At 37.4% G+C, this 27,186-nt stretch overlaps 2 long non-coding RNA genes across 2 annotated transcripts in view; both read left to right on the top strand.

Moving 5' to 3' along the window:
• The window catches only part of LOC115940455 (uncharacterized), a 141,725-nt gene extending 134,732 nt beyond the window's left edge, over positions 1 to 6,993 (top strand). Inside the window, exons 2-3 of the long non-coding RNA XR_014143252.1 lie at positions 6,207 to 6,365; positions 6,713 to 6,993. This is a non-coding gene — a long non-coding RNA (uncharacterized LOC115940455). The remainder of the gene's footprint in view (positions 1 to 6,206; positions 6,366 to 6,712) is intronic.
• Positions 6,994 to 15,265: 8,272 nt separating this feature from the next.
• LOC115940454 (uncharacterized) overlaps positions 15,266 to 27,186 on the top strand; it is a 19,751-nt gene continuing 7,830 nt past the window's right edge. The window contains exons 1-2 of the long non-coding RNA XR_004075201.2: positions 15,266 to 15,354; positions 22,539 to 22,638. This is a non-coding gene — a long non-coding RNA (uncharacterized LOC115940454). The remainder of the gene's footprint in view (positions 15,355 to 22,538; positions 22,639 to 27,186) is intronic.

The following is a 27,186-nucleotide window of genomic DNA, read 5'->3' as shown; positions in this document are numbered from 1 at the left end:
CATACCGTCTTGATGATTACAGCTTTGTAATAGAGCTTGAAGTCCGGAATTGTGATGCCGTCAGCTTTGCTTTTCCTTTTCAACATTCCTCTGGCTATTCGGGGTCTTTTCTGGTTCCATACAAATTTTAGGATTATTTGTTCCATTTCTGTGAAAAAAGTTGATGGTATCTTGATAGGGATTGCCTTAAATGTGTAGATTGCATACATTTGCTAATTAAAGCACTGTCTGCTTGTAGTTATTAGGATGGTATTACTGAATCCACACAGTTGGTTGAGAATTACTAGACTCTGCCACCACATCCATAGAGAAAGCATCAAATAGATCAGCCTCCTGTATTGGAACAGAGGTGGCACTAAAGCCCAAGTTCTATTAATATGGGGATGCCTTTTCTTAAAACACAGACTTTTTATTTTTTTTAATGAGGTGGGGCAAGGGCAGATAGCTCTTTAAGTAAGTTCTGCAGAGTAACTGAGAGCTGAAGCAAAGGCCTGGAGTGTTTGAGGGACTAGTGACTAGGGTGAGGTGAAGGCAGGGGACGAGGAGATTATTTAGGATGAAGTTAAAGAGTGAACTGGGGACTTTGGCTTTTTCTTTACCTAATACGGAGGGGGAGTCTCAGGGTTTGGGGCAGTGGAGTAGCAGGTATGTTTAAATATACACAACTATACTCTGAAGGAGATGAAATGAAAATGCAGAAATGGAATTTCACAGGAAGGGGTAAGACTACTTTTAGTTGGGGAAATCATGGAAGAAAAACCTACCACAAAGCTACAGAGGAAAAATAAATCTATTCCTTTTCACATTTAAGCATGCTTGAGAAATCTCTAAATAGCAAAAACTAAAACAGGAGATTGTCTGCCAGTATTACTCTATATTATTAATTGTCGATGTCAGTAAATCAACCTTCATTTACTGAGTCCTGCATGAGCCGAGACTATTTCAGTGCTTAAGGGTCCGCGATGACTGCCCCAGAGGTGGAGCTCAGCAGGCCTGCAATTCCCCTGCTCATGGGTTTTTCCTGTAATTTATAAAACTCCTAGGAATTTATCTGAGTAAGAATAGAGTTTCCCAGGATGCCTAGGTGGCTCAGTCGGTTAAGCGTCCAACTCTTGATTTCAGCTCACTCAGGGTCGTGAGTTCAAACCCCGTGTTGGGCTCCACACTGGGCGTGGAGCCTACTTAAAAAAAAAAAAAAAAAAGAACAGGTTTTCTCTGAAGGGTTCAAGATAAAATTACAGGCCATAGCACTTTATATTTCAGTATTTAATTTTTAGAATCATTAATTTATTTTTTGAAAATATTTATTTATTTATTTATTTGAGAGAGAGAGAGAGAGCACAAGCAGGGTGAAGGGCAGGGGGAGAAGCAGACTCCCTGCTGAACAGGGAGCCTGACATGGGGCTTTCCTGAGATTCAGCCTGGCTGTAGAGTGATAGAATAGTATAATGTACCAAATAAAGCATGCGTGCACACACACACACACACACACACTTCATAAGAATTACAAATAACAAACTCTAAACACTAGCCTCAAGTATGCTCAAAATCATAATATAAGATCAGCTACTTTCCCATTTGAATGCCTTATCAATGTTGTTTTTCTTCAACCCCCAAATGCTCAGGTAAGATGTTCTTACCACCAAGTTCAGGTTTTATCAGTAGACAGAAGCAGAACATAATAGTATCTTTCACTGCTATATTCAAATTAACTTTCTTTGACACTTAGATCATACTATTCTGTGAATTGGTAACATAACTGAAAATATGCTAGCTTTGATGGGTAAATGGAGTTAAACTTTCTTACATACTGGAAAATCTTGTCAAAACTTTCCAAACTGTTGACTGTTCCCTTCTCTCCATGAATCTGAAATCTTTCCTTGGTGCAAATTCAGTGTTTAAATACAGGAGCTAATTTTGTGTTTTATTTCCAATGTTTTCTCTTCAGGAAAAAAAAAAAAAAACTTGGTTGGTGATTGACTAATCGTAAAAGGTATATCCCAAATTAGGAATAACCAAAGTTTTTGACATTTAAGGAAGATATGCTTTGTCTCTTCAGCCTAATATGATTCTCTTATTTTTCCTGAAATTTTATTTGTGAATTTCTGTGGATTAATTCTATTGTTTAAAAATTTATCTGAAAAATGCTAAAAACCACAAAAGTAAAAACTCCCCAGGATCAGACAAATTAAGAAACAAGATGAAATTACAAAGTAAAGCCACCCGTGTCCCCTTCCTCTGCTTCACTAATTCTACACGGGGAGGTAAATCACTTTTAACCTGTGCTTTTTATCTTTTTCCTGTGTGTTTACAGACATTTCTGTGTATACGTATCTACCAAACAGGTGATCGTACTAGTCATTGGTTTGGCAACTTACTTTTCTCCCTTTTACACTGTGTCATTAGCTGTCTTTCTAGGTCACTACATTTAATTCTACTTCTGATCTCAAAGTCTGGAGACCTGCTGGGGAAATGATCTGCAGGTGAATTTTGTTTGGTTTGGGCCACATCATGCGTTTGAAAAAAATTGGATTTGGATCTTTTTTGGTGACAGACCACCTGCTTCCATTAATTGCTCTCAACTCTTTGTTACCACATCTGCTTAGTTATCGGAAACTTTTACATATGTGACTCTCAAATATTATTCTACTATATTGCTCTACTCTCATTTAACCCCTCCTCCGAATGGAACTTTAAATTGCCCCCCCCAACCTTTTTTTTTTTTCACTATTAAAAACAATGCTTCTCTAACCCTCCTTAAGTATCTATTCTGTTATTTCTTTAGTATGGCTTTTTAGAAGTGAGATAGCTAAGTTATGAAGTAGCGCACATTTCATCTTTCAGAGACACTGCAAATTACAAAAAAGCACCTGTTTATACTTTCAGGAGAAGTATATGAATCAAATTTCCCTCCGTTCTTCACTAATGGGTTGTATCAACTCGTGAAATTTTTTCCATTCTGAAAGGTGAAAAAATTATAATGGTTTTAATTAGTATTTTTAAAAATTATTAGTGAACTTGATTACCTCTTTCATATGCTCATTGGTGTATGTATATATAGTCTGTGAATTACATATTCCTACGCTACACCTGTATTTCATTTGGATTGTTTGTTTGAAATGTAAAATATTAACTCTTTGTTGTAAGTATTGAAAATAGCTTTTTTCAGTTCTTTGGTTCTCCTTTAACTTTGTTATTGCAATTTTTGGCCTATAAGAGCTTAACATTTTTATATAATTAAATTTCTCTTATGTTGCTTTAACATTTTTTCTTTGTCTTTGCATGTTTGAAGGGGAATTCATACCCACATATGTTGTTGTTGGAAATGTAATAGTACAAGTAAGCAACAGTAAAATTTAGCATGCCCCCCAAAAAACCCCCCAAACCCACCATATATATATATATATATATATAGCAATATTTAATGCCGCATTAGGCATAAGAGTAAAACCACAAGATATTCATTTTTTCAATATTCAGCAAATATTAATCAAGCATATTTGAAAGTTTGAAACTGAATATCCAAATTTTCCCTAAGATATCCTTAATAAGTATCATGTGGTATGGAAGCTAGTATTCTTTTGGAATTTTCATTTTCAATTTATACGTGTTTTCTGGAAACAACAGAAAACATACCATAACATTACTTCTCCCCGCTGTATTGCTGTATTTAGCGATGTTGGGATTCAGAATAGCTAGCTAGGGATTAGAGAGAATGAAAATTAAATTTCCAACCCTTTCTTTTCCCATCTCTTACTTTTACACATTTGACCTATGAATAGAACTGATTTTGCTTAATTCTACTTTTTAGTTTGTGGTGAAATTTTCAGTATTAGTTTACCCACACTAGGTATCTTGTTTGTAATTGAAATTTCAACCATAGTAAACAGTGTAATGTGGATTTATTTTGAGGATGATACAATGGCCTAAATTAACATAGCCATGGATTACAGAAGTTTTTCTGAATTTTCAGCTTGGAAAACTTTATACAATCTTACTCCTTGATGATTATAGAGGTTGTTTTGGGTTTAGAGTGGTACTCCCTGGTCTCCACTAGGAGTTCTGATTCAGGGGGCCCTTACATAAAGAATCAAACGTAAAAAAAGCACCATTTTTAAGTGTATGTTCAAGTACTTTCTACCTCATAATTCTGGAGCCTCTCATGATGTTGGATTTGGGACTTCCTGCTTTGACCTTGGGACCTACACATTCAGGTTTGCCTGTAGAACCCTTGCAGCTGCAAGTTAGACTCTGAAACCATGTTTTGAACCTGTTGCATGAAGAGGACTGAAGACTAATATCACATTCTTGGTCTAAGCAGAGCGGAAAGGTAAAGGTGTGCCCACAAAAGCAGGTCTGCTTACCCCATAGGGACATAAAAGGCAAGGTGGCCTCATGTCTGAGCTCAGGAAAAGAGAGAACAGGGAAGATCTGCTCCTCAGTGGAGAGTTAAGGAAGAAGCCTGCTTTTGAGACACAGTCATCCTGCCCATTAGTAAATAAACCCAGTGAATATAAGACTCTGGTCAATTGGCTTAGCAACTCATCCTTTTGAAAGTAGGGATGAAAAGGAGTGTAGAGTGGGTCAGAGAGAGAAACCAGAAACATCCTCTTTAGTGATTATCCATGTGCACCGAGAGAGGGGAAGCCTTACTGAAACGTTTGGAGAAGAGTGAAGATGTTTGCTTGAACAGTATCTGCAAGTCTGTCACACTCTTTACATTCATCTTGTACAATTTAAGTTGAGCATTGCCCCAATTAGCAAACAGGATAATCTACAAATATCTCTGGAATGCTGTATGAAAGTTTTACCGTGTTGACACTGACACCTTGCAGATTGTTTCCAGTTACCACAATAGTGAGAACGAACAGCAGAAGCCCTGCCTGTATTATTTTAATTAACTGGCAGTTGGGTATTCATTATATTGCATGCAGGTAATTATATGCTAGATGCTCTGGGGATATAGATAAGGGTATGACTGGGTGCTGGCTTGATAAAGGTCACAGTCTAATTCGGTTAAATGTAAGGCTTTCAAGTTGCTCTGCCCGTTTGACTACTAGGTCTCCCACTTAGTGTCCCTACACTTCAATTTCTTCAACTGTGAAATGGAGATAATAAAATAATATAAAGCTTAAATTAGTGTGTACAGCACATTTGGCTCTGGGCCTGGAACTAGGTAAGTGCTCAGGAGAATTTGCTGTGATTATGCCCATGACTACTATTTTGTTACTACTCCTGCTCTTGGATAGTTTATGAATTACTAATTGCCTGTTAGCCTCATAATCACTCATCTGAGAAATAGAGTCGGAGTTGTCGTCTGCTGTGAGAGTTGCCATGTGACCTTGCTATCCCGCCATGTGACACGTGACCTTGCTATCCTAACTGATCAAACCAGGAATTGGTACCCATAACCAATGGTTTTGGATTGCTATCTTCCTGACATTGTCAGCTTTGAAGACACTGAAGTCCTTTCACAGTTATGGCCTTGGTGGACTTGGTCGCCTTCAGCACCATGTGGCTGAGTAATCATTTGTTACACTGATCCTGCCCATCTGCTCCTGAGTTTGGGCACCAGACAGAAGCTGGTCTATGCCTTCCTCACAGTAACACATGCCCAATGGGTCCCGTATCCTACCCACACAGCTCAATGATCTATCTCACAGGCATTGCCTTAACAAATATATTTATTCTTCATTGTGTCTTCAGATCTATAAGAGATTAAAGCACACAGGGTGGTGGTGGGGGGGCAGGTGGATTATGGCATACCATTTGAGACCTACCTCCTTTGCCTAGGAAAGCCACATAGAACAATGGATCCCAATGTGTGTGTGTGTGTGTGTGTGAGTGGAGCAGGGGATGAATGTATCAGAATTACTTCCACTCCCACCCAACAAAACATCCTGAAAACACCACTTAGATAGAAAGCCAGTGAACTACTCAATTAAGACTCTTTATATTCCCCCTTATTAAGGTGCAGGATTGCTTCCAACATGAAAAGTATAATTGTTCCAGCATGTAGAGATTTATGAGTCTTTACTGTTTAGGTTAAAGCTAGGCTGCTGAAATATTAGAGATCCTATAATACAGTGGCTTAAAAACAAGGAATTTTCTTTCTTTCTCACCTAAGAGTTCCAACATGGCTGGAAGCTCTCCTCCTTGTGTTCACTCAAGGACTCAGGTTCTCATATAGTTATTTTTTCTGACAGCTTCTAGGGTACTGTCACCATCTGCATGGACTCTGCTGGATCGCCATCACATCCCTGTTTAGGCTGGTGGCAATGGGAGTAAGAACATAGAGGAGGCAAGCTCACTGCCTTCAGGGCTAGGTCTGGAAGTGATACGGCCACGTCTCTTCAATTCTATTGGTGAGAACTTTGCGCATGACTATTCTTAACTGCAAGAGAGCCTGGGAAATGTAATTTAACTGGGCAGTCAGGTGTCCAAGATGGGGGAAAATGACCTTCGGTGGGCAACCAGCAGTCTTGCCATCGATACCTTGTTGAGAAACGTGAGGTATACAGTTATAGTGTCAAATATGTCTGTGACCAAAACACGGTTATAAAATTCCAGCTCTCACTGAGTTCTATCTATTCTTGGATAAGAAAAGGTTTATGATTTATTAAGATTAGAACTCTATACTCAATTCATTCATATATATGAATATATACACATAATATACATACTCATAAATGTATCTTGATTAAATTCTCAGGTTGATACTGCAATAAAGATACTGAGAGAACGGAACGCGATGTAACAGTTGGTATAACGTAAGGCATTTAAGGGTATGATTTGGGCTACCTGGGATTTTGTGCCAACACTGTCATTATCTGCATAACTTTGTCAATGCATTTCACCTTTCTGGGTCTCATTCTCCAAGTGTTCTAAGGTTTTAACAGTACAGGGGTCCCTGGATGGCTCAGTCGTTAAGCGTCTGCCTTCGGCTCAGGTCATGATCCTAGCGTCCTGGGATCGAGCCCCGCATCCGGCTCCCTGCTCGGCGGGAAGCCTGCTTCTCCCTCTCCCACTCCCCCTGCTTGTGTTCCCTCTCTCGCTGCTCTGTCTGTCAAATAAATAAATAAAATCTTTAAAAACAAACAAACAAGCAAAAACCCCAAACAAAAAACCAGTACAGTCCTGTCCTATTAATTTTACCTTCAAAATATATCTTAAAATCACCTGCTCTTCGTCTACTTCTCTATCACCCTTGTCCCATCTCCTTCCAGAGTCTATAAATCCAATTCCTTTTCCTTCTCCAGCCCATCTCAGGCTGTTCTCAGATTTATCCCCAGTGCCTTTTTTCAGTTCCTAGACCACTCTGAGCCTTTCTTTCTCAGAACCCCTGCATTCACTGGCCCCTCTGACCATATCTCTCTCTTGTCCTTTGTGTGGCCATGTCCTCCTCCTCATCCTTCAGGCCTCAGCTTTGACGTCACCTCTTGTAGAGACTTTCCTGATCACCCTGTCTGAAGTAGGCTTCTTCCAACATTGTCAATCTCAAACACAATTAACTTTCTTCAATCATATTTGGTAATTATCTTCTTTTTTTTTTTTAAAGATTTTATTTATTTATTTGACAGAGAGAGACACACAGAGAGAGGGAGCACAAGCAGGGGGAGTGGGAGAAGCAGGCTCTCCCCTGAGCGGGGAGCCTGATGCGGGGCTCGATCCCAGGACTCTGGGACCATGACCCGAGCCGAAGGCAGACGCTTAACGACTGAGCCACCCAGGCGCCCCAATTATCTTCTTTATTCATTTATTTATTTGTCCTCTTTCTGTTTCTCTCTTTGCACCATTAGCCTTCACCGAACTATTAGCTCTATTAAGGGAAGAGAAAATGTCTGCCTTATTCATCCTATTAACTCTATCACCTGGCACACACCCCTGCTCCTAGTAAGTACTCAATACTTATTCAACAAATGTTGAATAAATTAACATAGAACTTTACAAATGAATGATCTGATAATTAGTTAATTAAAACATAATTTCATGTATTTAAAGTAAAAAAGATTATACTTTAAATTTTAGAGGAAAGATATTTAAAAGAATACATCAGTGAGCCCTGTTTTAAGACAAAAGTGATTTCATAATATGAATTCCTTTCTTTTATTTTGTCTACTTTGTTATTTCATATTTACTGTCCTATTTACCTTTAAATATTCTCTTATTTGAATACTTTCTCCACCCTGTTAAGATGGGAGATTTTGGGGAGAAAATTCACTATTCTTAGGCCTCATTTTGTTTTGTATAATTTTAATCATGACAGTCTTTCCCAAATCCATGTTTATTTAAATATTTATTTCCTTTTGCATATGTTAGGATTGAATATGTTGTTTTAATTAGCGGCACTGCTTTCTTGTTGCTGGATGTATTGCTTTGGCATTTGACCAAAAGCAAAACAGAATCAACGCAGTGTAATCTATGGCAAGGAACTGAATCTCACTGCACAATGGCATTTCATCAGCTAGGGGCTAGGAGATGGCCTACTTACCCAAGGATGGGTTGTGGGCACTACAACTCTGTACTCACAGGCACTCAGAGCTGCCATTTTCGGTTCTCCCACGGAACTTTTTTGTCTGCCCTTGGTTTAGCTTATAGCTGGATGACAATGAAATAAAATAAAGTTGGAGGGAGAAAAAAAAACTGTCAAAAAACCACATTCCTTTAACAAGTTTCTGTTCTGGATGTTTTATAAGTGGAATATCAAACGTCTGAGACTCTGTAATGAGAGTTCATCATATAAATGTACACAGAGAATAAAACAAATCACGCTGCTGCTGTGTAGGGAAAATGGCAAATGCTTTTTCATGAGAGCTGCATGTTACTTATTATTAGCTGTATATTACTTATATAGAGTACTGGCTGATTTTAGCATGGTAAATGATCGTTGTATTTTATTTATTGACTTACTATTTCAGTTACATACCGATACCCCTTTAACAAATGCTGTATTTGTTGAGTTCTTTCTCTGCCAAGGCACAATGGGGATTTTTTTTCCAAAGGCAAAAATGTCAGTTTCATTATTGCGAAAGATGTGAATACTATATTATGATTTTTTTAGAGAAAGGAAACCCTGCATCTGTAATATACACAATGTTTTTAAACCCAACTCTTTGCCTCTTTTTAACAGCAGGGCAATTGAAAGCTGAAAGGGGAGAGGGAGAGAGGGAAGCTGTTTCCCCAGGGCTCACACACCATCAGATCTTCACCCAGCAGTGAGGTTCTACTGCATGGAAATCTATCCATGCAAGAGGGAAAATGGTACACCAGAGCCTCATCATAATGCCATTCTCTCTTGGGGGCAGTTTAGTGCAAGGCATGGCCTTGTAAAGGTTCCCACTAAAACCCTATCATAATGTCACTGGGATTGGATTCCTATAGATATGAGACACCCTGACGTCAAGGAAGCCTCGCCATGGCCATTTATAGATTTATTCTAAACTTTAGATTTGGGGGGCATATTTCTTAGTACTTACATGCATATCACTAAACGCTCTATACACTACACGTCAAACATTCTTTTTTAGGACATTTCTCAAAAGAAGATTCTTTTTCATAAGACAATGGCCTTATGTTTCTATGTGTAATGTGTCTACAGACCTTTCCTGTTAACATTCCTGCTTTGTTTAATTCCAAGTAATGTGATAGAAGGGTCTATTGTAAAATTATTTGCAAATGTGAAAGTCATGCATTTTGTTATAGGTGTAGGCAGAGAGCTGACTTCAAGTTATTTTAGGCATAAAGTGCTTTTTTCTCTTTCTTTTCTTTCTTTCTTTTTTAATATCTAGGAAAGGAAAGAAGAAGACAAATGCTTAGGGAACAAAAATCACTTAAGATTTTAGGCTCTAGAAGTAAAAGTATAGAAACAAAATTATTAAAAATAGCTTGTTGGCAAAGTCAGCTAAGATTTACCTCCCCCCTCTACATCATCGTGGTATACATATTGGGAATTGTAATATTCTTTTTTGTGTAATATTCTTTTCATATGGGAAACAAAATCAAATGCGTTGGAGAATTAGTCTGATTAAAAACCATTTTAGGACAATATGTTTATTATTATTCATTTACAATAGCAATAACAGCCCCAAATTATAAATGTGTAGCTTGCAAAATGCCATTTGGATATAATATGGTGAAATTTAAAAACCACAAAATCCTTTGTTTCATAACAAATTCACAATAACTACAAACTAAGCTATGGCTTAGTGTAGACCACTGTTACCTATGTGTAAAATAAAAAGAAAATGAGATTTGGGGAATCTTTATGCAATAGAGTCTGTAAGCCAATTTTTATTGAAGATGGCATTTTTTTGATACAACATTCATAGTAAAGCATCTATTATTATAGTAGTGATTATTTTTCTAAATGTTGAGCGTTTGGGCCACGAGTGAGAATTTGAAGACAACTATAAGATGTTTCCTCCTCTCCAGAGATGGTACTTAATTGTGTAATTCTTTTGGCTTATTTTTATTGTTATATATATATAAGTATATATATACACACACATATATATTTGTATAATTATATATTTATTTTAATTATAGTATAATTACATATATTTAATTATATTTTTAAATTTTAGTATATATACTGTAATTTTAGTTTCTCTTATGTTTATGTACATAAATGAATATTACAAACACCCTTTTCTGAATCACTTCCTCTTTATTGACCCACTGGTAACCCCGGGCCTCCTAATGGATGGAAAAAGGAGGAATGATCCTCCTCAAGTCAGAAGGCGTTTGAAGAAACCTTATAGGTTTAAGCACTCATCAACATAACATAGCAATGTTAATTGTTCAGCTCTTGTATGGCATGCATCGATGTATCACTTATAACTTCTAGGTGTCTACAGTTGCTCATCAACCACATCCTCACAGCCTGACATAAAGAGTACACACCCTACAGTATAAGGACATAGAGATATGACAAAAAGATGAAAGAAAACCTCACATAATAGCATTGTGTATCACTCTTGGGTGGTGACAGAGACTGTGGAGACTATTTCATGTTTAGTCAGGGTGAGGCCAGGAGGAGCTTGTCATGCCTTTCAGCTTGTCAAGAAATCTTCATGAAGAGAGAAGCTTTTACGAAGAGAGTGGAGACACTAAGTTTGCAGGGAGAGAATGTATCAGGCGTAAGGGATGGGGTCACGAAGATGGCTTCTGGAGAGCAGAGTAAGGAGGTTAGACAAAGGAGGACAGGAGTAGCTTTGCTCCTGAGGAGTGATATGCTAACAGACTCCTGCCTGAGTTACCCCAAGAGAAGAGACTTTTGAGTGTAAAAATGACCTCAACAGGGGTGTTAAGGATCAAACCGAGAGAAGAGTACCTGGATGAGAGAAAGTCCAATGATACAACCCAGTTCTTAGGATTGAAAGGAGGAGACGTTCGAGATGTGAAGAAAGATGGGAAAGGCAGTAGAAAAGACCAGAAGTTTCACTGAAGTAGCTGTAATACCAGGGCCCCTGGGTGGCTCAGTTGGTTAAGCGACTGCCTTCAGCTCAGGTCATGATCCTGGAGTCCCGGGATCGAGTCCCACATCAGGCTCCCTGCTCAGTGGGGAGTCTGCTTCTCCCTCTGACCCTCTTCCTTCTCGTGCTCTCTGTCTCTCCTTCTCTCTCTCTCAAATAAATGAATAAAATCTTAAAAAAAAAAAAACCAAACAAGGAAGGGAGGAGCAAAAGCCGAAGGGGGAAAGAGCTGTACTCAAGTGCTCCTTGTATACAAGGAGAGAGTGATTCTGTTTTTTTTTTTTTTGTCAGAAGGTACATGAACTCATGTGATTTGGGTTGTGAGGAGTTAGTTCAAAAGAACTGCTAAAATGTGTCCCTTGGGATTCAGTGTAGGCCACAAGGAATTGATTAAGACTGTAGAAGCTGTAATTCGCTCAACTGAGTATGGACTACCTACCCCAACTCCTAGCCGCTTCATAGCCAAAAACACATCTGAGGCCCCACTGGCCATTTGGTCCAGTTCTAGGCCCTATGCAGCCAAGCTTATAGGACACAGTTTTCAAAATTATATCAACATCTTTCTGAGGCATAGTGATCACGTAATCTGCCTGCAGAATTATGTTACTATGATAAGCGATGTCTTAAAACCCATAAATTTGCGACGTTAGAATGCGTTGTTTTTGACATCCTTTATGAGCTAAAAAGTACTCAGGCCTGTTGACAAAGCAAAGAAATGGTGTCAAAAATAATTTTAAAACCTTTTGACCTATAAGGTTTAAAAGAATTAGGCACAGATTCTTTGCTTTAAGCCTCTTGGTGACAAGAAATATGGTACCCTGCCAGACTGTTTGATTGACATTAGCGTTTGTAGTTTCAGCTGCTAATACAGTATGCTTCTTGTATATGCTGAGTGGGTAAATATAGAAGACTATTTGTCACCTGGGTTGATGGATTACAAATAAGTGAGACAATGTGGTTAGTGTTCTGAAACATAAATGAAAAGTCAAAAATCTTACATTACTTACAATACAATGCTTATAATTTAAGATTAGTTATTCCTATTATGTTAGTAGAAATGGTTGGGTTTTAAAATAAACATGTTACTCATTTTTTAATCATCCCTTTCCATTATATAGTTATTTGCTGCAAGAATGCATCAATTAAGTGTACCAAAAACACTGATTAGAATGAAGGACTTATTATAGATAGCTGTATTTATTTTTAAATATCATGATTCAAGTATCTTAAAATTTTTCCACTCATAGGACCTATGACTAATGACATGTTTCTCCACCCAAATAGAGCTTGTTGTTTTCAGTACCTAATTAGTGTTCAAGCTTGTTGTACTCACTTATGCTTAGACTAGTGGTATTTCTGAAAAATCTTTCTTGGTCAATAGCCCTCTAATAATATTGATTTCTCTTTGTACAACATTTTGAATGTGGTAAAGTGTTACAAGTGGTATAACATAATTTCAAAGCGATATCAGGAATGGTTCAGTAATTAATATTTTCAAAGAATCGTGCTATTCAAGATGAAAAGATTATTAAGGTGATATTACTGAGTCTTTGGACTTAGAAAAGAAAATTTGCTTTGGAAAGCACATTATCACCTTTCAAGACAAGAAGCAAAATTGGCATTTTTAGCATGCTACTCTTATCTTTATTTGCTGATAAAGAAAGAATCCAGAGTTTTTCCAAACTTGAAATGAAAGGCTGCAGTGAGGTTCACATTACCCAATCTTAAAAGAAAAAACCATAAACGGATGGGAACGAAATAGAAACAAGAGGCTTCACATCTTATTTTAGAACGTAAAAAAAATATATTACTATTCTAAACAAGACACAGCATATGATGTATATTCGTTTTCATCTATGTAATTAATACAGTACTAATACTTGAGTACACAAAAGTGTAAAAGTTAATCTTCTAGAACTATAGTTTCATGTTAAATACTATCATTTTGTAATAGATATTCAAATTATTTTTGAGTTGGTTATTCTTTTGAAGATGATATTTAAAGATAATTTATATTAAAAAGAGTAAACACACTCAATTTTTAATTCAAGTCAGGCAACTTGTCGTTTGATTTAAAGAACTATAGATAGAAGCAGATATCATTTTTCCTGAATTTCTATCATGATGTATTTGCTACTCAAAACTACCTGCATCTGACAGTATGTGCTATCAGAATAATGGAGAATTGGGCTTTAATTTTATAAATAAATTATAATTCAGTACTTTGAAATATACACTATTTTAAAAACCATCGCCATATAATTTAGAACTCTACTCCAATAATATGTAGTTAGTAAAATAAAACAGTTGTGAATTCTTTAATGTGATTTTATTCTTTCCTGACTAATCATTTTTATGAGCTATAAAAATTCTTTTATATTCTTGTCCCACAAACATAGCACCATAACCCAGACAAGAATACCTAATTGCTACATTACTTGAATATCAGTTTGTTTTTTTACTTGTTCAGAGAAATGCCAGATTAGTTTACAAGTTTAAGCAGGATGGCTGACATTAACTGAACTATACATCTTGTTAATTGTTGGATCCAGAAGCTATATGTTTTATATTGGGATCTCAGGCAAATGAGGGCAAATCAGCAAAGCTAGTACAGCTCAGATAACAATTTATTATTTTGTTTTCCAGAAAGAATCAATCCTTGGATGTTAGAGTTTTAAATATATTACAAACCAGTCTCCTCATTTCGTGGATGAAGAAATGGAAGTGTGAGGTAAGAAAGTGCTACAGTAAAGGTCATGTAATGGTGAGGCAGGTGACAGGACCCCAGAAGCGTGCTGTTTTTCCCACACTTGGCGGGGGGGGGGGATTAATAATGGACCAGGATAATTTAACCCAGCATTTCCTGGGACTCTATAGTCAAGATTCCTGAATCACTTCACAGAAATACTACACTCTATGTTGCTTACAGTTATTATTTTTTGGGATACCTTTAACAACAACAACAACAACAACAAAGAAAAATAAACTTTTAATTGAAAGGGCAGAAATCATAGCTCTTTAACTGACACACAATTATGGATGCCAAAGGAGCCACCTCAGTCTTTGCTCTTGACACTTTGATGGTATAAAAAAGTGGAGGGAGTTATGGGACATTTCCAGCTGCATTGACTCTGTAATTTTTAAGGAGATTATAGTAGAAATATTTCTCCTCTTATCTTTGCCCATAGAAGATGCCTTTAAGAAGATAAGAATCGACAATGTCTCATATTTATATAGAGCTGACTGTCTAAATAATTTGAAGGTACTTAAACATCATTTAATTTAATGGTTTCCAATAATTTGACACAACTCTCCTGAGAAATAACACCAACAGCCAGACCACTCCAGGGGTGAAAACCTATAGAATGGACTTTTCCAGCTGAGGTAAAGATTTAACCATCTAGGAATCAAGACATAAAGCACAAGGCCAGTTATATGAGCCATAAATCAAAACCTGTGTAGACAGTGAGGAAAAACCTGTTGTCAGTACCTGTTATTGTTAGTGCTTCTTGAAAAACAGGGACGGAAATTCTCATTGATTTACTCATGAGTTTTGGGGTTTTGTTTTTTGTGGGTTATTTTGGCTTGAATTAGATGTGTTAGTTATTAAAATATTGTGAAATGCAAAATATTGTTATACAAACATAAATGGTTGCAATTTTAATATAATATCTTTAAAAATATTGTCAGAAAGGGTTAATTATTATTTGGAGCTAGAAGTAAATCTAGGAGTCAGCCTGTGCTTCTAGATCTCTAGTTTATTGTCCTCTTTCATTAAGTTCCAAGTTTAGGTGCATTTTATGACACACAGAGGAGTAAGAAGCCATTTCCAGGTCTGGAGTCTGAGGAAACTGAGAAGACGTATGGAATGTTAATAAAGGTATGAACAAGAATTTCAAAAGTCAGCCAAAAGCTCTGATGTTAAATTCATTGAGGCCCCTGACAATGTATCATCATTAATGGCAACCCCGGCATTATGAAAATTGCTTTTATATGTGAAGACAACTGTCACAAATTTTCAGGCAATTTTTGAAAATACAGTTGTGTGAAGTTTCCCACGTCTCATATTTTAGTTTTTGGTTTGAGAATTATTTTAAAAGAACATAGGACAATTCAATTACTGGGTTGTTATTCGGACTACTGGACTCACTCAGTATTCTTCATGCAAAATCTAAATTCAGAAGAACAGATTCATTCGATATCTAATAGGAGCCTAGCAAATAATGTTAATATTAGTGAAGAAAATCAGTTAGGTCAAAAGCAAATCAAAGTCCAAATTAAGTCCAGTTTAGACAGGCATTTATTTATTGCTTTTGGTATGTACAATTAAATGTGATAATTTATGCCAATTAATTGAAGCAGTCTGACATATGAGTAAATAGTACATGTACTCAATTTTATGTGAGAAATTCAGGGTTTTACGGACTAGCAAAGTAAGACTTATTAAGAAGTACATCATGATTAAACAAGTATACCTTGTGGGAGGAACTTTCACACCAATACATGAAAACCCAGTTGATTGTTGACTAGAAAGTCAAGTTGGCAATTGTTGATTTAATGTGTCTTTGTCCTGGGTGATGTACTGTACAAATGACTACTGGTTTTATTTTATTTTATTTTATGATTTTATTTATTTATTTGAGAGAGAGAGAGAGAGCACAAAGGGAGAGGGAGAAGGAGAAGCAGACTCCCCGCTGAGCAGAGAGCCTGATGTGGGACTTGATCCCAGGACCCTAAGATCATGACCTGAGCCGAAGGCAGATGCTTAACTGATTGAGCCACCCAGGCATTCCTATATTTTAGATACAATTCATTTACATTTATCAAACACCTTCACAGTGCCTCACAGAAACCACTATATTTAAACCTCAAAGAACAGCTCTGGGAAACAGACAATTTTATTCTAAGCTACATTTTAGAGTTGAGAAAATGAAAGCAAAGGTAAATTAAGTAACTTTTCCAAGGTCTAAGATGGTCTTCAAAGTCAGATTTGGATGCCAATGTCCCTTTTCTACTCTGTCACACAGTACTGCAACCCGCTTCTCTGTAACTTAATGAAGGAAACATCACAGACTCTGTACAGAGCTCCCAGTGATACTTGGATTAACGAATTCTCTGGGAACAAAATTCTTTCATAGCAATAACATGTTTTTAAAAACTCTCCTTGAAGTTTTTGAGATGTGATAGCAGAAATTGCAGCTGTGTATGACAAAAATATCTCACTGCATGGTTTCTATTTGCCTTTTGCCCAGCTGAAGAGAAACAGGGTCAACACGGAATGGAACTCAGAGCCTTTTGAAAGTCATTTCGCTCTTTTACTCCACCGCATATTACACAGTTACTTTGTACCAGCTAGTGTGTTAGGTACACTGCACTCATTTTTTTTTTTTTTTTAAGATCTTTGGCTTTATTAGCTCCTGTTTTTACCTTTTCCCATCCTTCCCTCCCCTGTCCTTTAAGCACCCGGTCAGGCAGACTCTCACTGCTGAGTCAGGGAGGAATCTGCTACCAGGCAATTATATTTATTGACTGAGAGACAATTGAACTTCATTTTGAAGATGGTTCTTGGTGTTGCCTCAACCAGTATTTGTATTTTCAAATCCTGGTCAGTGCACGGGAGACTCATTACAAGCTTGTAAAAAGGCGTATCGCTGAGCACCATCTAGATTTTTTAAATCACTATATTTTTAATTATCATCCTAGTGCACTGCACTTAAAGAAGCCGTGCTTCTTGCTGGGAAGGCGTTTTCTCTGTGAACAGAATGTGGAGATCAGTGAGGAAGCTTGGTGGAGATAGTTATGTGGAACAAAAACATCCCAAGAATCATGATTTTATAGGCTTTCCAGGCCCAGATGTACGCTGTTCTTCCTTCTTTTATTCATTTATTCAGTCACTGATTTTCAGCCATTTATAATTTCCTGGCAACAATGGATTAAGAAGCAGCCTTTGCTCATAAAGAGCTCACAGTCTAACGGGGAGACGTATCCATCATTCATATAAACAGTACCTGCCTTAGACTCAGGCAAGAGGGGCTCCAGCCCTGGCCCGTGTGCTTTAGAAAGCCCCACTCCGGTTTCTGCTTTGGCTAAGCGCCTTCCCGTAGGTTAGGGAGTTTGGAGAGCCAAGGGAATGTAATCAACCAGAGTTTGTCTCTCTGTCTAGACCATGCATTGGACTTGAAATTCTCTGCGCTGTCCTTTGTCCTGAGTACATTTCCGGGACTGTGCCCTGCTACGCATGCGCACACCTTGGCCTGAGGGATGGTCCTGCGGTAGCCGTTTGCAGGGTAGTAGATGGAGCTGGGATGGGGCGGGGACGTCCACGTGTGTATATGTGAAGCTACGGCAGCATGGAAGGAAGTTTGAGGAGGGAGGTGACTAAGAAGAGAAGTCTATGTGGTGTGGGGCTGAGGCCGGCTCTCCCAGTGCATGAGGTTCTGGCTTAGAACCGCAAGGAGTTCCAGAATTCCAACCTTGCATTCAACTATCTAGAAGATAAATTTCTCAGGGCAGAAGGACAGAATATGTTTTAACAGTTTGTCAGTCTGGTTTGTAACTTTTTAACATTGGGGTACGTAGCAAGTGGGCTTCTGTTTGTATTTTTGCCCTGGGCCTTGCAAATATTAGGAGAGAGCTACACTGGGAATTAAGAGAGCCCTGAGAAGAGGAGTCACCCGGTGTGGGTGAATCAGGTGATACTGGAGCTAGATGTTGAACCATAAATATAAATTTTTTAGGCAAGACGGATGGTTGGAGGCTGTCCAGAGCCTGGGATGGACAAGTGCATTTAATGGGTGAACAAAGGCAAAAAGGTAGCACACTGGATGGGGTGTGTTTGAAACATTGTTTAGCTTGCTGGGACTTAAGGTGGAAGTCGAGCCGAGTTTACTGGAAAGCTAGTAAAGTTCTGTCTTCAGGTTCTCTCATTTGAACAGTCCCTGATGAATTCTAGGGGTTGCTGGAAGTTGTGGAGGTTTTAGGTGGAAAGGTTGGCCAGGTTGCAATCCAGAACAATGTCTATGTAAACATTTCTGCTTCATTGCTTAGCAAGGTCTCTAAGAAAGGGACCTCCAGGTCCAGGTTTCACCATTTGTTGTGATTTCTTTTTTCATTTGAAATAAATATTTACTTTTGTCTTTAATTTTCAATCCTTTTGCTTAAAGAGGGTTCCTTCCCCAAATTATAGGTGCCTCAGGCCCCACCAAAGCTGGATCTGCCCTTGAGTTCAATGTGTTTTGGAGAGATGAGGTAAAAGAAGTTGCAGAGAATGAGCCTTGGCTCTTTGAAGGGTATGTGAGCCCCACAGGATTTTTAGATAGGAAAGTGGGCTAGGTATTTCCATATTGGCTATTTTCCAGGTGATGGACCACTTGGAGACAATAATTGGATTGGAGATTTAGTAATCTCACTGAGTCAGGATGTGTTTCTAGACTAGGGCAGTGGAGGAAAAAATCTTTATTGAATAAAATTAACATGACTTTGTGTTTAAATAGAAATATATAGTGTAAGAGTCGAAGATGAATCTGAGGTTTTTAATTTAGGGGTCTTAATGGATGTAGCACTGATTTGGGAAGAAAAAATACATTCAGTTTTAAAGCAGTGAGTTTACATCTGCATAGGGTACATGGGGAGAGATCATCAGCAGCCAATTAAATATGTGATTCCAAAGCTTGGGGAAGACAGCTGGACTGACTGGAGACATCTGTGGGTATTTATGGGTTTTTGTTTTTGTTTTGGTGTGTGTGTACCGACACACATTCAACACACATACACCACTCCTATGTGCTTTTCCATATATACCCTTACACATACATACATATCTTCAGTAGCACAAATATATATTTGGGATGATTGGCACTAGTTGAAAACACCAGCATGAATGAAGTCAATCAGGGAAAGCATTTAAAATGAGTTCACCAGTGAGCTGATGACAGGACGTGGAGAAACACAAATGTTTCAGTAGTGAACAGAGGAAAAGAAGAAGAAGAACAACAACAACAAAAAAACAGAGAGAGAAAAGAGGTTACTTAAAATCTTTGAAATCACAGAAGGTCAGGGAATAATCGACAGTGTCAATTATGCAATGGTATTAAAGAGTATCCACTAATTTGGCAACTAAGGAAGTCACTGAAGATTTTCTGGAGTAAGGTTTAAGTGGGGACAAAAAGCCCCTGTAAGTCGGATAAGAAGTGACTTGAAAATGAGGAATAGAGACTATGTCTTTCAGAGTATGGTGCCTCTTAAACGTTCTGTTGCAAAGATGAGAAGAAAGATTGTACTATATTTCCAAGGGCATGAGAATCCAGTGAGTGATATCTATCCATTCATCCATTACCCATTGATCATCTATCAATCTATCTATTGTCTATCTATCTATCTATCTATCATCTATCATCTATCACTACCTACCTTCAAGCTGAGAAAGACTCAGACATGCTTATGATGGCTCATGGAGTAAGATCCCAGGGAAATTGGGGGGCGGGTGTGATTCAAGAGTCTTAGCGGGACTCATTATCTACTGTACCTGGAGGAAGTGAGATGAAGATGGGTGGTGATTACAGTCAACTAAAAGTGTTGGTAGCTGGTGTTTCAGGCTTTGCTGAGGTGGGGTATTATAAATGTAGTGAGTGGCAATAAGTCATTCTGGTGTGGTTTCTTTAGAGACGCTTATTTCTCTGGACAGATATCATTGATTTGAGTTTGCTCTTTTCCTGGGAGACACAACAGAAATTGATGGACGCAAGAAATGGAGTGCTCTAGAGATAAGAGAGTAGGTCATTACCCACGAACAATGGGACTTGAGGTTGGGCAGGGCAGAGAGAAACAAGAAGGTAGACAGTCTCAGAGCAAGATGGAAGGGTCAGGGCTTTGATGAAGTTAACAGAGAAGTGTCAATGAAGAAACAGGGAGGGGCGCCTGGGTGGCTCAGTGGGTTAAGCGTCAGACTCTTGATTTTGGCTCAGGTCATGATCTCTGGGTCGTGAGATGGAGCCCTGCATCTGGCTGCCCGCTGGGCATGGAGCCTGCTTAAGATTCTCTATCTCCTTCGCCCTCTGCCCCTCCCCCCATGTCTCTCTCTCAAAATTAAATAAATAATAAGTAAATAAATAATAAAAATAAAAATAAATAAAGAAGAGGGGAGAGGGAGCTGAGAGGTAGAGCATCGTGGTTAGAGAGGGTTATTAGAGTTTTAAGCTACAGGGGCAAAATGGTGTGGGTTGATAACAGGGTTGAGAATCGAGGGGAAGTTTTTGAAGTATAGCCAAAGTTGGCTAACAGTGAAAATTTTTCAGTTTCAAAAGGTCTAGAAACTTCACACAGGGAATCAAAACTTTTGGACTTCCTAAGATAAAATTTTGAAAAAGAAAGAATTTAAAAATGAGAGATGAGGGCTCATTAATTTCCTTTTATTTTAAGTCATTACCCTTATTATCAATCTAAAAAGTTATTTTAATAATTCAATTTATTAAGATAATAATAATTATTTAATAACAATACTCGTTCAATGAGTTAATGAATTATTTGTTTGATAAGGTGAAATAATTAATTTATTATTCACTTATTAATATCAGATGTCGATGATAATATTGATGTCTTACTTAGAGTGTCTTAAGGCTGCTTGTTTCACTTTTAGTGTATGTGCTGGCAACAGGGAGGGATTTAGAATCAGAAGACCTGATTTAATTCTCATTTCAATTACCAGCTGGCCTGTGTAACCTTGAGCCACTCACCTCTACTATGTAGGACTCAGTTTCTTAATCCATAGAAAGGGATAACATCTCTCCTTAGGGGGAGGGTGGCCAGATACATGTACAAATACAAGTGCATTTTTTTGTAAATCACCCAAGTGCCAGGCAAGACATGATTGATGGGGTTGTTTCATTACTTGAGGATGTTGAAAATAGCAAAGCTCTGGTGTTCTCTCTAAACTGGAATTCCAGCGTGCCTTGTAGCATTTGTTTGGCTTGTTGATTAAGCAGTAAACTTAAATTAATGTATTCAACCAAAATGTCTTAAAAATAAAATGTAGTGAATTATTAATTTATTGTGTGCATAAACATATAAAAAACACTTTATATCTCTGCTTAAAAATTTTTGTGAAGTTCATAGTTGGAAACATTTTAAAACTGGTTATTTTTGAATATATCTTTTTAGAGAATAAGCTGAGATATTTAAAAAAGTGATCCTGTATCATAAATAGGCTGTTCTGTGCTAGGTATACTTTCTCTTACATAATTAAGCTATTAATCAGCAGAGTGATTATTAATTAATTAGTGAATTAATAAAGTGTCTGAAAATTTTCAATTTGGTAGAAGAAGCTTAAGTTTCCTAAATTTCTGTGACATCCCTTTGCATCAGGAAAGAACTCTCTTTCCCCGTTAGTCTTCAAGAGGATGTTGAGAAAGGGTGCACTAAGAAAAACAAAATTAAAAAGGGCAACTCGAACTTTCTCTTACTTGGTGGATGGTGGGTAGAGTTATAAGGGGCAAGGGGAGACCAGTTCTGAACGTGTGTTAGATGGTCCAGTAGGCACAGCATATATCATCTTATGTAATCATTCAGCAGCCCACGGAAGTGGGTACACATGTCCCCATTTTATAGATGAGGATATTCATAAGTAAAGAGCTGAAGGGATCTAAGCCCACTGATGGCAGAAGAAAAAAATGTGAACTTTGACACCAGGTGGAGCTGCAGAAGCTGGAAAGTGAGTTTGTGATAAATGAGTTTACATTATTATGTTTTGAGATCATCACTAGTAGATGAGCAAAGTCTTAAATGACAGAGATGAGATTCAGATCCCAGTTCAGTTGTTGAATAGTTGTGTGATCTTGGACAGGTAACCTAACCACTCTGTACCTGAATTTCCCCACCTAAGAAGGAGGGGGCAAAAGACCTCCTTCAAAGAACTGTGAGGACAGGAGGTATGGATAGAAGCAGGTATTGCAGATGAAAAAATCTGATACTAAAATTTCTTTTAAACTCTTATATGCTGTTGCTAAGCTTAACTCCATCAGCAGCCTTATTATGTATGTATGTGTGTATTTATTTATTTTTGATTTTTAGAAAGGGGACCATATATTGGTAAATTTTTCCAAGGACTCAGAGCACATCTTCTGGAGAAACTTCTTGTCCTTTGGGCCCATGAACCAAATATGCTTACCAGGTAGGTGGTTGATCCTAATTACAACAAGCAAACCAATTGTAAGGAAATAAGTATTCTTAGTGGTGTTCAACTTTTCAACGTGCAAATTTAATTAGGTAGAAAACAGTAACAGCATATAATCAATGTTAACAAGAACCCAATATATGAACAAATGAAAACAGTCACTGGATTTTAAAGAGACCGGGAAAACAAAGCCTGTCCCCAGCAGCCTCCTCGCTGTTACATTACCACATCCCGACACTATGTACAATTTTATGGTTTTTATATCATGCAATCTTTTGGAATCATGATTGCACTTTTCCATGAAACGCCTCAATTCCCCAGAGGAAAACAGCAGTTGTTTTAAAAAAAAAAAGGCAAATAACGTAACATTTTACCAGCTGGAAATAAAATAAACACAAAAGATTCTTGTTCCCTGGAATGAATGAAGTACAACGTGGCCGACAGCATTAAATTTGTTGTTTAATATTAATGGTAAGCTTAGGTATGTAAAGCAAGACCTGTTATTCCTACACGAATGCATTAGAATCAGACATAAGGGAATCTCAAAAGGAGAGGAATTTGGTTCATTTTCCATAAGCACCCAGAAATTTAGATGCTTATTTAAAGCTTATCTGAGCTACCTAAACACAGTTAAGTCTGCAGATCTTAGCAGAGCAGAATCGTATGCAAGATTGTAGCATTTATGCTGCTGACGCAGACATCCGTATTGAGAAAGGAGACTTTTACTGGTGTGCTCTGTTATTTCTAGACCTAACTGTTATTGTCAAACTAAAAGCAAGAAAAAGAAAATTCTTTATCTGACTCAGGATTTGAGAGTTAGTTGGTTCCTAGTTCCCCAAGATGGTAATTGGTTCATATTGACAGTGAATTGTTACCCTTAGATGTCTTGGAGAAATATTCAATGCTTTGTTTTAAAAAGTAAATTGTGCACATCAGCACAAAGGAGCAGAGTCCTAACAGGTTCACCAATATATGTATCTATCATTTGAGAAAGTGAGTTAGCAAGTTAAATGACTGATTATATTCATTCTGGCTTGCTGTTCTCAACTTCCGAGTGAGTTTCTTTGCCGGGCAGCTGGACACATCAGTACAGCAGGGGGGCCTATCTAGAACAGTTTTGTAAGGTTCAGAAAAGAGCAACAGACCCCCAGATCAAACTATAAAATTTTGGTCACCATTTCTGGACAAAAATGACACTCTCAAAGTCCTCTCTCAAACCTGTTCTTCTTAGATAATCAAATCTGCTCATATCAGAGGCATTATTTTATTTACGCCAAAGGTGAGGAATTTCTAGAATGGGCATGGAACAGGAAAGGAGGAAGATTAGATGAGTTGACTTATTTCATACTGGGTATGGGACAGGGCTATTTTAGGCACTATAAGGATATAGGGCCTCCGATCTTTTCAGAGGCCTATTAATTGTTTGGTATCTTAAAAAAAAAAACTTTATTCGATCCTAAATAGGAAGATAAGTTGCAAAATTGAGATTACTATTCAATAAAATATCTGCTATTCATTAATTTTTGTTTTATTATTTAAAAAATTCCTACATTTGAAAACAATTTGTAGGTGACATTTTTTTCCCTTTTGAAGAATCCTAAAACATGCATGGTAATTACTGAGAAATCATAGCCAGCTGTGACTTAAATTAGTTTTTTGTGGCCAAATAATATCAAAAGGCAGATTATAACAATCTTAAAATATATTTATAGAAAAATTATATTTTTTTTGGTTGAGGCATCATTTTAATATGTTTGATATAATATGATGTTGGGTCTCCAAAAATAAGAGGGCTGAAGGCCCAGGAAGATTCTGATCTGGTAAGAAATGGAGGGATCCTGATTTGAGAATGGGATGTTCTAGATGCATGGAAATGTACTGGGAAAAGTTTGTTTGAATGTTTAGGTACTCGGCAGCTGCAAGGAACTGAATTGTTATAGCTACAAACAACAAACTGAGTGTTGGTCAGGGCAGGAGAGTATAACTCTGGGTATATCTAATTAGTGTTGAGTTTAAAGTTTGTGGCTAATGCATATTTGTTATTTCTTTTCATTTTTTTGTATAATGTTTCCATTCCTTTCTTCAGATTTGTATACACTGGGGTAAATAACTCTTCCTTGTTTATGTTATCCAATAACGATTTTTCTTAAAAAGGAACATATAGAAAGGGACACATCATTTATCTTGGAATGTCTTTAGTACACTGAGTGTTTGCTGTAAGAAAGAGGCACGGTTTGGATTAAATCATTAGTGAATTATAAAGTCTGCAAGTTAATTAAATACCTAGTAGATGACAACGACTTTTGCTGATATGCTAAAGCTGTCTTAAATTTGCCTGGTTGTTAGGATCATTTTAGATTTTTATTAAAAGAAAAAAATTCTCGGATCCCATCTCTGATCTACTTAATCTGACTCTTCAGGGGAGAGGTCTAGCAATCAAATGTTGTTGGGTGATTCTTCTGATCAGGCATGTGTAATACACATGGCATTAACTCAGAATTTTCAGAGAACTTCGTTAGGTGGTCTGACACAGGGAATGCTCGTTTTGATAAAATCTGTTCTGAGCTAGTCTTGAGGTTGGTCAGCTTTGCAGGTTAGAGCATGCTGGTTATGCAGTTGAAGGCCAGTTAGTTCTTGCTCCAAAGTTGTGGATTATACTTCTAACCCTGATCTGTCATCTTCCACCCATGTGGAAAAGATAAGGAGGAGGGAAAGATCTAATCAACACAAACGTGGAGAGAAAACCTACTAAAATGTAGAAACCCCAAATAATTTTAACTCAAAATTTGGGCCATCTTATTAGAGGGCCATTATTATTGTCAGGCACGACAACAAAATTTTTAGGAATAGAACTTCAATTCTCAGAAGTATAAAGTTTATGTATCTAGATTATAAAATGAGATTGACAGTATTTCGGAATTCAAAATAAAAAAATTAAGAAATATAAAAAATAAGAAAATTAATTTCTTAAAAGGGAAAGAAGGAATTTAAAGGCATAAAAATTATTTTCATAGTGTGATTATTATTATATGGGACAATATAAAATTATATAATGAAGTCAGGATCTATAATAAAAGAAATAGTTGTTGAGAAGGAGGAAGCAGAGGCAGGGTGTCAAAAAAAAAAAAGGAAATCAATAACAATAATTGGTTTAATTTTCCTGTTAATTAATCTTTTTAAATACCTGATAGCATCATGTTAAGGAGATATAAAGACATTGTTCCATCTTCTGGGTCCTGGGCGGACTTTATGAGGACCTTTATTCTTACATCTGTCACTTTTGTTATAGTTATTTATATATCCTCCTTATCAAGTTTCTTGACCTCCTTAAGAACTATATTCCCCAGATATTAACATTAGCTAATATACAGCAATAGCATAATAATCCAATAAATAATTGACAGGTTAGATGAAAGATAACATGATTCTTATCTATAAGGCTACTCAACAGAGAGCCAACTAGAAGAATAATTGTTCTACATTACTGAAGTTAGCTCTATTATTTTTAAGTTGTAGGCAATTAATGGTTCAAGAACCATAATTTTTTTTTTCTGGACCAAATTCTAAATTTATTCATAATGTACACCAGTTATTCTAAAATTATTTAAAGGCATCAACCATTGGGTTTTTACACATGGGAGAAGCTGAGGGTCATCAAAAAGTATTAGGGAATGTTGGAATTAAACAGGCCTTAGAAACAGTGTAGCTTCTTCTTTTTTTTTTTTTTTTTAAAGATTTTATTTATTTATTTGACACAGAGAGAGAGAGAGAGGCAGAGAGAGAGGGAACACAAGCAGGGGGAGTGGGAGAGGGAGAAGCAGGCTTCCTGTGGAGCAGGGAGCCCGATCCGGGGCTCGATCCCAGGACCCTGGGATCATGACCTGAGCCGAAGGCAAATGCTTAACGACTGAACCACCTAGGCATCCCTGAAACAGTGTAGCTTCTGATTTTATATTTATACAAAGAAGTTCTCCAACTCTGCTTGGAGGCCTCCAGTTCCTTGGAGCCAAATCCACTGAACTCCTAGAACATTTTATTACAAAGAATTTCCTGCTTTTGAGTGGGAATATCTCCTTTTCTATCTAGCGGTTATTGTTCTGCTCTGTAGTAATTTATACAGCAAGCCTAAGCCCTGTCCTACATTGATGACCTTATAAATATTTAAGGGAGGTGTCCATATGCCTGCAAGTTTTCTCATTTTCACAGTTTTCTATATTAGAAAAAACATATTGTTCAAGGGCAGATTTATCTGCATATGCAGTGTTCTTTGTTGTGGTCAGTGCTGCACCTGTAAAGAACAGATTAAGAAAGCCTGCAGAAAGGTAGCGGGAGGGGAGGAATGAAGAGGGGGAAATCGGAGGGGTGGACGAACCATGAGAGACGATGGACTCTGAAAAACAAACTGAGGGTTCTAGAGGGGAGGGGGGTGGGAGGATGGGTTGGCCTGGTGGTGGGTATTGAGGAGGGCACGTTCTGCATGGAGCACTGGGTGTTGTGCACGAACAATGAATCATGGAACACTTCATCTAGAACTAATGATGTAAT

This window comes from Leptonychotes weddellii, chromosome 2 (assembly GCF_054177405.1).
Source record: "Leptonychotes weddellii isolate Sample4059 chromosome 2, ASM5417740v2, whole genome shotgun sequence".
Taxonomy (NCBI): domain Eukaryota; kingdom Metazoa; phylum Chordata; class Mammalia; order Carnivora; family Phocidae; genus Leptonychotes; species Leptonychotes weddellii.
This window is presented reverse-complemented; position numbering and strand designations above follow the sequence as displayed.